Raw genomic sequence first — 12,191 nt, forward strand, 5'->3', positions numbered from 1 at the left:
GAGGAAAGACCCACAGGCTTTCATTTTTACACTCTCTTATCTCCCACTTATTTGGCCCCTCTCTGGGGATGCCTGCTCTCCTTCCGAGCCTGGCTAATTGCTAGGATGCCAGAAGGTAGCTAATGACTGACTTCCTTCTCACACACTAATTCTGAGCCCCTTTCCCGTTCTTATCACGGAGTGTCATCTCTCATTGTTGGTCGAAGAAATAATAACAAAGAGGACAGCGGATTCTGTCCCTGTTCGAAATGACAAAAACTACACATTTTCAGTGCTAGCTTGCATTCCCTGCCCACTGTATACTTTAAGACCACTAAGGTTTTTTTATAAATTCCGCTATGTATAAATTGTCCAGCCAATGTGATAGCCACTTGACCCGCCAGTGTATGAGTACATGAATTATAAACTAGTTATAAGTAGTCGGGTCTGGTGGCACAAACCTATGAACCCTAATATTCAAAATGTTCTGTGGGCAAGCCTTAGCCTAAGGTACTAGGTACCATGAAAGCCAAGGTCAAGTTCAAGGCCTACTTGGGCAGCTTAAAAGTCCGAGCCTCAAAGTTGAGGATGGGGGCGTTGGTTAATATATTGCTCAGTGGTATGAAACCCTGGGCTCCATCCCCAGTGCCACTAAAAATATTTTTTTAAAGTAAATAAAACATTAGTTAATCTTACCAATTTAACCTTACTTGCTCACATTCTCATCTCTGCAGCCACAATCGATCAGGGTAAGATCAGTGACTGCCAAATCAGACAACACAGAGTGGACATTTCCATCTTCCTTGAGATTTCCGCTAACCAGTGTTCCCTGGGAAGCTTGTGTATATCGGGCAAGCGAGAGCTCTAGCAGCTATGACTGCAGCAGCCCCAGGGATCTTTCCTGGAGTTTTCTCTAGCCAAGTGTCTGAATGGGTACTGGCAATAGAGGTTACAACTCAGCAGACATGATTTACATGGTACCTGGAGGCTGGAGAGATGGCTTTGGTTAAGAGCACAGACTGCTCTTCCAGAGGACCTGAGTTTAGTTCCTAGCACTTACGTTGGATAGCTCACATCTTCCTATGACTCCAGCTTCGTGGGATCCAGCATTTCTTCTGGTCTCTGTGGACACTCACATGGATGTGTCCAGAAACAGGAGTAAATAAAAAAGTAAATCGTGGGCTGGAGAGATGACTCAGCAGTTAAGAGCACAGCCTTTTCTTCCGGGAGGCCAGGTTCAAGTCCCATCACCCACATGGCAGCTCACAGCTGTCTGTTGCTCCAAGACCTGATACCCTCACACACACACACACACACATGCAGGCAAAATACCAATGCATAGAAAATAAAAATAGGGTTTTTTTTTTTTAAAAAGTAAATCTTAGGGGTTGGGGATTTAGCTCAGTGGTAGAGCACTTGCCTAACAAGCACAAGGCCCTGGGTTCGGTCCCCAGCTCTGAAAAAAATAGAAAAGAAAAAAGAAAAAAAAAAAAAGTAAATCTTAAAGAAAAGAAATTCTGATTTCAATTTACATGAAATTTTTTTTTAACCACAATAAACTGTAAGAAATGCTAGCCACATCCCTTTGATAATAGAAGATTGGTCAAAATGCTAAATAGTGGTTGTTTTTTGGCAGGAGACCACGGTCACTTTTTCTTCTTTCTACTTACACATGTTTTTAAGATTTGATTTAATAAACACACACTTCTTAATTAGCAAAAATTAAAATACCAAACCCCATTCATTTTCTTTTATTGCCAATTTCAGATCAAGGTGGTTTTTTTATTGAGCACCTGTCTCTCAGAGGAGTAAGTCGTTCTGAACCCCTGCTTCCTCTCAAACTACTGCAAAGTGCCACTTCCCCGTTGAGAGTGCTACCTCTTCACCAGCCCTGGCACAGATGACATTGTCATCCTGCAGGCCTGCTGAGCAGGATCTGGAAGTGAAAGAAAGGACATAATCCAGTAGTCCCCTCCTCTGGCATTTCCTGGGTGTTCTCCAAGACTTGTATAGTTGTAGGTCCAATCCAGCATTCCATAGTCAGGGCCCATCGAGAGAAGGAGACTTATGGATCCAAGAGGGCTCTGGTTTTACCACCAAGGAGCAAACCATAAAAGAAACCTTGTTTCCTAAAAGTTCAGGCATGATCACACAGGTTTAATTAGGAACAGAAGCTGCTTACAGCAAATTATAAACCGTATAAAGCAGACTTCAGTGGACACTCCCTGGGACGTCTCTTCCCTAGTTCACGGTCAACAGATACAGCTTGGTGAGGTCAGGTTCAAAGGTGCCAGCCAGAGGGACATCCTGGGAATCCCTTGCAACTTTCCATAACTGTCACTCAGGGAAAGTCTGGCCTGTCACTCTTGAAGTGGGAAGCCAAGCCCACTGTTTCCTTGGATGTCTGCTTCCATTACCAGCAAGCCCAAGGCTTTAGCAAGGTATGGTTGGAAGAATTTACAGGGTCAAACTCTTGGCTGTGTGTCCTACTTATCCTAGTTTCTAATAACTAGAGAGAGAGAGAGAGAGAGAGAGAGAGAGAGAGAGAGAGAGAGAGAGAGAGAAGGTTTTTTTTTTAAAGAAAGGGTGAACATAAATTTATTTGAGAAGGGCTGGAGAGATGGCTCAGCGGTTAAGAGCACTGACTGCTCTTCCAGAGGTCCTGAGTTCAAATCCCAGCAACCACATGGTGGTTCACAACCATCTGTAATGGAATCCGATGCCCTCTTCTGGTGTGTCTGAAGACAGCTACAGTGTACTCATATACTAAACAAATAAATATTTTAAAAAAATTTATTTGAGAAAAGTGAGAATGAAATCCTGGATGTATAACAAGCTCCAAGAGAGGAAGACAGATTATTCACCTAATGGAACAGAAGAGGAAATTAACTAGTACATGCCAGGAGTTGGCATGAAGTCAGTGCACAATCTTAGTGCCCTTTCCTTTGCCTTCCAGAAAGTGAGGTGTCCATTAGTGTTTGTGTTCAAGAGGAGAAAGAAAAAACAACTGTCAAATGCTTAATAAGCTGTACTTCAAATACAGCCAAGGGCAGTGTAGTGCAGTGATTAGCACACGGCTTCTGCTACAATTCCCTGTCTCTGCCTTGCTCTGAAGTTTTCTCCTAGAAAACTTTGGTTGCTTCTTCCTAGATCGTAATGGCCCTCCTGAGAAATGCTTGGGTTTGAGAGGGGAGAAGAGGGCTGCAGGTGGTTAGTGTCTTCTTCTCAGACCGGAGTGCCTAGCACTGAGTGTGAGGTAAACAATCCTGCAGAGGATCTTCCTCATTTTCTTTGTTTTTGTTTTTGTTTTTCAGTAATGACTTACCATCTAGGAATGCCGCTCAGCTGAATGAGAGCTTGCTCCTGTGGCTCAAGGCCACACTGGGCTCCAGGAGACCCTGTCTCAAAAGGAGAAAATAAATGGCTAAAAAAATTACGAGGGGCTGGGGATTTAGCTCAGTGGTAGAGCGCTTGCCTAGGAAGCGCAAGGCCCTGGGTTCGGTCCCCAGCTCCGAAAAAAAAGAACCAAAAAAAAAAAAAATTACGTATCTATACATACACACATGTATGTGTGTACACACACAACATACACACACATCATAGAGCAAGGTACAGTGGCACATGCCTTTGATCCCAGCACTCTAGAGGCAGAGGCAGGCAGATCTCTGAGCTGGAGAGCCAGCCCAGTTTGCAGAACAAGTTCCAGGGCAGTCAGGCCTACACAGGGAAACTCTGTCTTGATAAAACAAATATCTGGTCTGGGCTGGTGGCTCAGCAGGTACAAGTCTTTGCCATTCAAGCCTTGCAGCCCAAGTTCAACCCTGGATCCCACATGGTAGCATAAGAAAGTAGACTCCTAGGGGTTGGGGATTTAGCTCAGTGGTAGAGCGCTTGCCTATCGAGCGCAAGGCCCTGGGTTTGGTCCCCAGCTCCGAAAAAAAGAAAAAAAAAAAAAAAAAAAAAAAAGAAAGTAGACTCCTAAAATTATAGTCTAACCTTCACAGGGCACCATGGTGCACTTGAGCACACATTGACGTAGACTGCACACATATAATATAATGAACTGGTGGCGGGGACATAGCTCAGCTGTTAAGAGTACATCCTATTCTTGGAGAGGACCAGAGTTCGGTTGAGAGCCCACCGACTGTCTGTAATTCCAGCTCCGAGAGAATCCAGCTCCTCTGGCCTCAGCAGGCATCTGCACACCCAGAAACATACTCTTACACGTAATAAAAAAATAAATAAAATAAATTTCGAGATGAAAACAAAAGAAGCTTTAAAAATATATAAATAAACACAATAAAAAGACAACAATAATCTTTAAAAAACCAACTTGAAGGACATGAGGCTTAAAATAAAATAGACCGAAAAAGAAATTTCACAATCGCAAAGTCCCTGAGAGCATTTTCCTTTGCTTTTATGGCTTCCTTATAGGAAAGTTGTAGAATATTTACTGCTGTAGGGCAGTGAAATTACGCCATGACATGCCTATTCCCTCTACCAAACTAAAATCTCTGCGAGGCATTAGACTTGTATTGACCTCAAACTAACGATCACTTGTTTCTTTTTTTTTTTTTTTCTTTTTTCCTTTTTTTTTTCGGAGCTGGGGACCGAACCCAGGGCCTTGCGGTTGCTAGGCAAGCGCTCTACCACTGAGCTAAATCCCCAACCCCACTTGTTTCTTTTTATTTATTTGCTTTATTTTATTTTATTTTACTTTTTTTTTTTTCAGTGCTACAAACGAAACCCGGAGCCCACACCTGATAAACGGTGCCCTGAGCTGCGTCTCACTCAGCTCACTGAAGGCAAAGCCTCATGCCTGGCTCCTAGCGAGAGCTCAGTGAATGGAGACTGAACTCAGCTGGCTTCCTACCGTTTCCTCTAGAGAGAGGTGCGTGATTTCAGGCCGGGTTTCTAATGGAGAAAGGCATTTCAGGGAGAGGCAGTGAACCTATATGAACCTTGGCTTCCTTGCCTTGTAGGATTGTAAAGATTCCATGGGGAAAGCATAAAGTGCCAAACCCGAAACGCAAACGTGGAAAATGTGCTATAAAATAAAAATAAAACATATCCTGTATTCCCAGCTACGCAGGAAGCTGAGACAAGAGGATCTTAGGAGTCCGGGAGTTCAAGATCCACCCAGGCAACAAAGAAAAACTCTTTTCTTTCATTTAAAGTCACATCATGGTTATGAACCTACAAGCTATAGATATGTCTAGTTATTTTAATCATTTGAAGCAACTCAAAAGGACCTGATATCTATGGTTCAGATCTAAGCGACTGCCAGAGGCTTCCATGGTACCCTTTCTTCCTTCTAACCTCCAACCTGGCATTACATACCGTCCAACAGCTTGCTTTGGCTAGCGTTACCCTCACATTAACCTGGACTTCCGAGATTGGGATACGTCAGCTAGAAGGTGGAGAAAGACGGCCACTTGTTTGGAGGTGGGAGTTGTTTCATCTCATCAGGCAATCTGATTTAGCCTCCAAATCCTCGGAGCGTGTCTTGGTCCTGGCTCTGAGGACAGCCCTGAACAAAGTTGCCAGTTTCTAACATGGAATGTGAGCCAGGGAATTGGGACCCCAAAACAGGTGGGTTCTGGGTTCTTCAGTCTAGCGGGGTGAATCCTGAGTAGTTCTGTGAGGGTCCCTTGTTTTGAAAAATCACTGTAGGGCTGAGAGCTGCTGCGATGGTCTAGGTTGAGAGAGGAAGCTGGATAATAATCCAGGCAGCATTCCTAGGCAAGCGTTTCTGATCATTTGCCTAAAGGGATCTCAGTTTGGGGTTTGACTTTGTTTTCTTCCTCCCTCTCAGGGCAGAATTTGATGGGGAGGTGGGGCAGAGGGGAGAGTCTCCATCCTTGCCCAGGTTGACCCACCATTCACTGCAAGCAGATGCAGGCTCCTTCCCGTGATCTAAACACTGCTGGGAAATGGTTTGCCTGTCTTTCCGTGCGTCGCACGGCTCTGAAGTAGAGCTAGGTAAAAGGAGAGTCAGTCTGTACATGGCAGAGTGTTCTAAGAACTTACATAATAAAACACTTCAGTTTTTAAATAGAATTTGTGAGAGAAAAAAAGGACCTAGGTCTCAACTAAGTGACAGTGACAATTTTCTTTCTTTTGTGTTTTGTTTCTGAGCCTTCCCAGTCTAGTGCCTACCCATATGTCTGGGAAAACCCCAAGGTGTAATCCACTAAAAAAAAAAAAAAAAAAAAAAAAAAAAAAAAAAAAAAGATTTAAAATTTAAATCTAAAAAGTGCAATCCAAACTGCCCACTAAATGTGTTCCAAATAGTCGTCCTTCACTAACTGCTTCCTGTGGAAACAGGTGAGCGAGTTTATGAGCGGACGGTTGTTAGATAGTGCAACAGTGAGGGGGGGTGGGGAACGCAAAGACGTGGTCAACACATACAAGGGATGGAGAGGCCAGACTAGAGAGGTCCGGATAGAACTGGGAGGCTCTGCCGGTCATAATGGAAGCTTATCTGATTGTCATGCAGGTCCCCTGAGTGGGCGGTGTGATGACTATCCCCAGGTAACTTGACTGTATCTGGAATGAACTATGATCCAGCATGGAGGGCTTTTGATCCAGATCTTGACGTGGGATGACACATGCTTTTTGATCCAGATCTTGAGGCATAGTGGCTATGAAAGCTTAGGCCCAGGCACGGTGGTACATGCCTTTAATCCCAGGAGACAGAGGCAAGCAGATCTCTGAGTTCAAGGACAGCCTGGGACAGAGCAAGTTCCAAATCCAGGCCTGATGGTCATACCTTTAGTCTAGACCATACGTTCTGCTGGAGGCCTTTGTAAGAACAATGGAAGAAGGAAGACTCACTCTTCCTCACCTGCTTGCACTTTCTGGCCAGCACATCTGTTGGAACCTACTTCTTCAGGATTCCAGCTTATACAGACAACGGGCGGAAACAACTGGCCTCGTGGGACTGAGCACCTACCAGCCAGATTCTTGGATTTCCCATTCACAGCTGCCCATTGTTGGGTTAGTTGGACTGCAGATGGTAAGTCCTTCCAATACTTTCCTCTAATATATAGAGACAGTCCGTAGTTCTGTGACTCTAGAGAACCCTGACTAAGGTAAGCGGTCAGATAGGTTTTTAAAGAGGTCCCAAATGGGAGAGGGTTGGAGGGAGACAAACGGACACAGATCAGTTAGATCAGCAAAGGAGAACCGTCAGAAGGCAGGATCCTGAGGATGGAGAGAGGACAAGCAGGACCAGGAAGTATATTTGGCAACCTGGAGTAATTACTGTTTGTCAGTAAGAGCCACCGTGGAGAAGATAGGAGATAGGGTGACGCCATAATTCTAGTTTCAATGACACGGTAGTACCTACAGTCCCCAGAAAGGGAAGCAGGTTGGGTGGTAGGGCCGAGGCTCAGTCAGTGGCAGGAGCAGAACCCCATTTAAAAAATGTAGCCTCACTACTTTGCTACATTGTGTTTAGAACCATCCTTGTTCTAGTCTCAGTCTCTCTCTCTCTCTCTCTCTCTCTCTCTCTCTCTCTCTCTCTCTCTCTGTGTGTGTGTGTGTGTGTGTGTATGTGTGTGTGTGTGTGTGTTTCCTGAACCACAGACTAGAGTGACTATATACCACTGAACCACATCCCCAGCCAAAACAATCCCAATTTAAAGAGGCTCAAGAAGGGCCTGTGGGATGGCTTAACAGGTAAAGCGTTTGTTATCAAGTCTGACAGTCTGAGTTGCTGCCCCAGAACCACACACTGGAAGGAGAGCACTACACCTACAGGTTGCCCTCTGACCCCATCTGTACTGCCCTCTCCCAATGAATTAATAATTCAAAAAATGCAATTAAAAATAGTTTGTTTTATTTCGAGACAAGGACTCGCTGTAGAGGTCTGGTTGGCTGGAACTTACTATAGAGACCAGGCAGGCCTTGGGCTCACGGAGATCCACCTGCCTCTGGCTCTGAGTGCCGGGACTAAGAGCATCCATCACCTAACCTGCTTGGGTAAAGGTAATTAAAAACATTTGTAAAGGAGCTCACAGATGAAGGGAGATTTATTAAACTACAGAAAAAATAGGCATAGAACCTAGGGTTGATCCAGAGGCTGGCGAGCCCACCGGTTTGGAGACTGTTTCCAGTTTTTGCTTCTCAGTGCCACTGGGCACTTTCTTGGACTTGTAGCACAACCACTAATGAGAAAAGAGGCTATCTCTGTATGAACTCGGTTTTAATGTACCCTTGGGGAAAATATTCTGATTTTCCTGCCTCAGTTCACAAACCCATTTCATTAGGGGTTTTCGTTTGTTTGTTTTATTTTTTGTTTTTAGTTTTGGTTTGGTTTTCTTTGTTTTTTTTTTTTTGAGACAGGGTTTCTTTGTGTTTTAGGATTTCCATTGCTGAAGAGATACCATGACCAAGGCAACTCTTATAAAGGCAAGCATTTAATTGGGGCTAGCTTACAGTTTCAGACATTCAGATAATTCTCATTATGGTGGGAAGAATGGCATCATTTAGACAAGTTTGGTGCTGGAGGAGCCAAGCGTTTATATCATGATCCAAAAGCAGCCAGGAGTAGGCTCTCCTCCACACTGGGCACAGCTTGAGCACAGGACCACAAAGCCCACTCCCACACTGACCCCAGACACACTACCTGGAGGCCACAACTACTCTAACAAGGCCACAACCTAACCACCTCCTAATAGTGCCACTTCCCGTGGGCCAAGCACGTTCACACCACCATACCATGGCTGTCTTGGAACTTGCTCTGTAGGCCAGGCTGGCCTTGAATTCCTAACAAACCCATTTCTTGGACAGGGATGTACTAGGAAAGCACACATAGTCATTCCTCCACCTTGTGAAACGAGAATACACGCAGAGACAGCAGGGGATATCCAGATGTGGCAGGATGGGAATGTAGATGTTGAGTGGCTCAGAAAAGTAGTTGATTACCTTGATAAAAATTAATGAGATGATGTATCTTATTCTCAGATAATCCCTCGGCTGCGTTTTACAGAGGTGTAACTAGGATCACACAATGGAGTCCACAGTTCCAGAATCAATGGTTCTTAAAAGAAAGCTGATCTCAGAACAGTGCATGTAGTGTGACGGCAATGAGGTAAAATCTAAGGTGTTCATGATGTGTGGGTGTGTGGACAAGCACGGATCTGTGCTACCCAGACATCCTACCCACACGGCGCTGCTGTCTCCCCAGGCTTTAGCCCACTGCATTCCAACCGTAAGAGTTCCTTCACACTCACCCTTCAACGGCTTCAACTTTGGACGCTTTGTCCAAGTGAAATGCTTTAAGAGAAAAATAAAATTCTTGTTTTTATCAGAATTCAGGTTCTCTCTCTCTACTTTCCGTCCATCATCCATGTCCTCCCTTTGCAATCAGCAGTATCTTCAGTGAGGCCAAGGCCCACTGTAGCTTCTCCCCTCCCCTCTCCCTACCTGTGTTCTGAAGCCCTGTGTCCTCAGAATTCCAGTTGCTCCCCTTAAATCCTTTACCCACCTTGTTCCCTCTGGCTGGATCCCAGCTTTGGTAGGGTTTTTTTTTTTTTTTCTTCTCAGCGTTCAACTCTACCTTCTCAGAATGGTTTTTCCTGACCACTCCATTGAAGCAGCTTACGGGCTGGAAAGATAGCTTAGCAGGTGAAGTCGTTACCAACGAATGCCTAGTTGATGAGCATCTGAGTTCATTCCGTGGAGCCTGAGAAGAAAGCTGGTTGGGATGGGAGGCATCTGTCATTTCAGCACCACTACTTCAGGATGGAAGTCAGAGGCAGAATAGCTCATCAGAAGCTCCCATGCCAGCTAGCCTGGAGTAGCCAAGGATGAGAGGATAACCATGAACGTCCGACCGTCCTGTCTCCACCCCCTGAGTGGTGATATTGCAGGCATGGGTCGCTGCTCTTTTTCTACATTGCTACCAATAGAACCCAGGGCTTCCCATATGATAAGACTCTACCAACAGGGACACAATCGCCAGGCCATTCAGTACAGTTTTTACTTATGACTATTTTCAATTTATGATGACTTTACAGGGACATAAGCAATGATACATCAGGGGGCCACCTGTTGCTCTGGTTGTATGAATGGTTCAAAGGTGAGCGGAACTCTGAGGAGGACCATCAGACCAGAGTTCCTGTCCTATGAAGGCCCGTGCTTAGAAGGACTAAAAACAGTATTTTACCTAGGCTTTCTGAGTTAGAGTTGCGCACTCCTTGAAGCCTGGGACCTGCTGCTAAACTTATTTCATCTAGAACTCTCTCTATGCTGGCTCCTTATCATGAGTGCATGGAGTCCAGCTTCTTGCCATTATTAGCCTGTAGAAGGGCTTTAAATATTCACTTAAATGTTAGCATTTGAACATTTAATAATAAGATGTTTAATAATTAATTATAAAACAATTTTAGACTATATTTAAATGCTAGTATCTAAACATAAATTTAAATATCGCCCAAATATTTTTTCCCCTCATAGTTAACATAAGGCGCGTTACTTCTCTGGCTTGACAGATTCCAAGTCCTTGGAGTTAAAGTTTTTCCGAAAGTAAATTGCTGAAGTCACAGTCATGTTCTCACTGCCCAGTGCTGTCCCCTTGACACATGACAAGTGCTCAGAGGGTTGTTGTTCTATCCAACTTGCGTTTATCGGATGGCCTCCATCAGAATGTTTTACCGTTCAGAGTGCTTTACTAAGCCTCCTCCCGAAGTTTCACTCTCTGTGAGCCTTGCTTTCCTTCTTGTAGGCTGTCAGGGGGATGGTGAGGGTGAAGGAGGGGGAGATGGAGCACACAGCCCAGGGGAGAGGGGAGGAAGGGAAGGTTAACCCAAACTAACTAGGTGTGAAAATGCTGTAAGGAAACCTTTGTAAGCCTACAGCCAAACCACAAACTTACACCCCAAACCTACCATGTATGTATGTTCACGACCACAGAGGGTTGGTTGGTGGTTGGTTGGTTTGCTTCTTGTTTGGTCGGTTTTGTTTTTTTTTTTTTTTTTTTTTTTGGTTCTTTTTTTTTTTCGGAGCTGGGGACCGAACCCAGGGCCTTGCGCTTCCTAGGCAAGCGCTCTGCCACTGAGCCAAATCCACAATCCCCGGTTTTGTTTTTGAGACAGGGTCTCACTAGCTTTGGCTGACCTGGAACTCGGAATATAGACCATGCTGGGCTCTAACTCGCAGAGATCTGCCTCTGCCTCACCAATGCTGGGATTAAAGATGTACACCACCACCCTAGACCATGGTGGTTTTATAGAATCATTCCAGTAGGAATCGGGGCTCCTACACGTGCTTCCTCCTCTGGAGGGGGGGTGAGGGCCCTTTGGGAGAGGTCTTTTTCCATAGGGAGGTCATCACCACCAGAAAAGAGCAAATATTTGTTTAATGAATAGTGAGCAAAAGAACAAGGCAGTTTTTGAGACAGGGTCTTGGTAAAGAGACCATGCTGGCCTTGAACATCCAGCCTGACTCTTGCTTCCAACTTCCAGGAGCTGGAATTGCAGGTGAGAACTGCTATATTCTAGCCCAGGACATATTTTTTATTTTGCCTTCAATCCCCTGTCAAGGTTAGAAGTTTGGTGCAGGTTCCTGATGCCAAAATCTGATGTATGTGGTTGATATTTTTGAAGTGTTATGTCGTTTGTCCCACTGCTAGTTCTTCCAGAAGATGGGGGCGGGGAGCATGGAAAAGAACAGGAGTGAAGCAATAGACAAGGGTGGACTAATGACTGTCATTGCATTTTGGTGAGAATTTGAATTGTAATTTCTTCCAGAAGTTCTATCATTGGTTTCCAAAATATAGCTGGTTCAAAAGTCACTGCCTTTTTCAGATAGATAGACAGTTGAAAAGAGCCTTTCCTAATCCCCCAAAGGGTGTAAAATAGCCTCAATCTGAACCCAGCTTTCTTCGGGCCAAAGTCTGTATTTATTTCATGGTACCTGGCTGACTCCATAACTGGCCCCTTCCCTCCCCAGACCTTTAGTCTCACATTTAGAGGGTCTCTAAAGGACCTCCCAGATACCTCCAAATTTAGATTCTATGACTTCGTGGGATTTTTTTATTGTCTATTTAAAAAATTGATATCACTTCAAATTTATATCACTACTGATGATATTGTTTGTGTTTGCTTTGGGACCAGGTCTCACTGTGTGAGTCCTGGGTGATCTTGAACTCCTGCCTCCTGAGTCCTGGGCTGGTCTGTACAGTGCTAGAAATGGAACCTAGTGCT

This window comes from Rattus norvegicus, chromosome 16 (genome assembly GCF_021556685.1).
Source record: "Rattus norvegicus strain SHRSP/BbbUtx chromosome 16, alternate assembly SHRSP_T2T, whole genome shotgun sequence".
Lineage (NCBI taxonomy): Eukaryota > Metazoa > Chordata > Mammalia > Rodentia > Muridae > Rattus > Rattus norvegicus.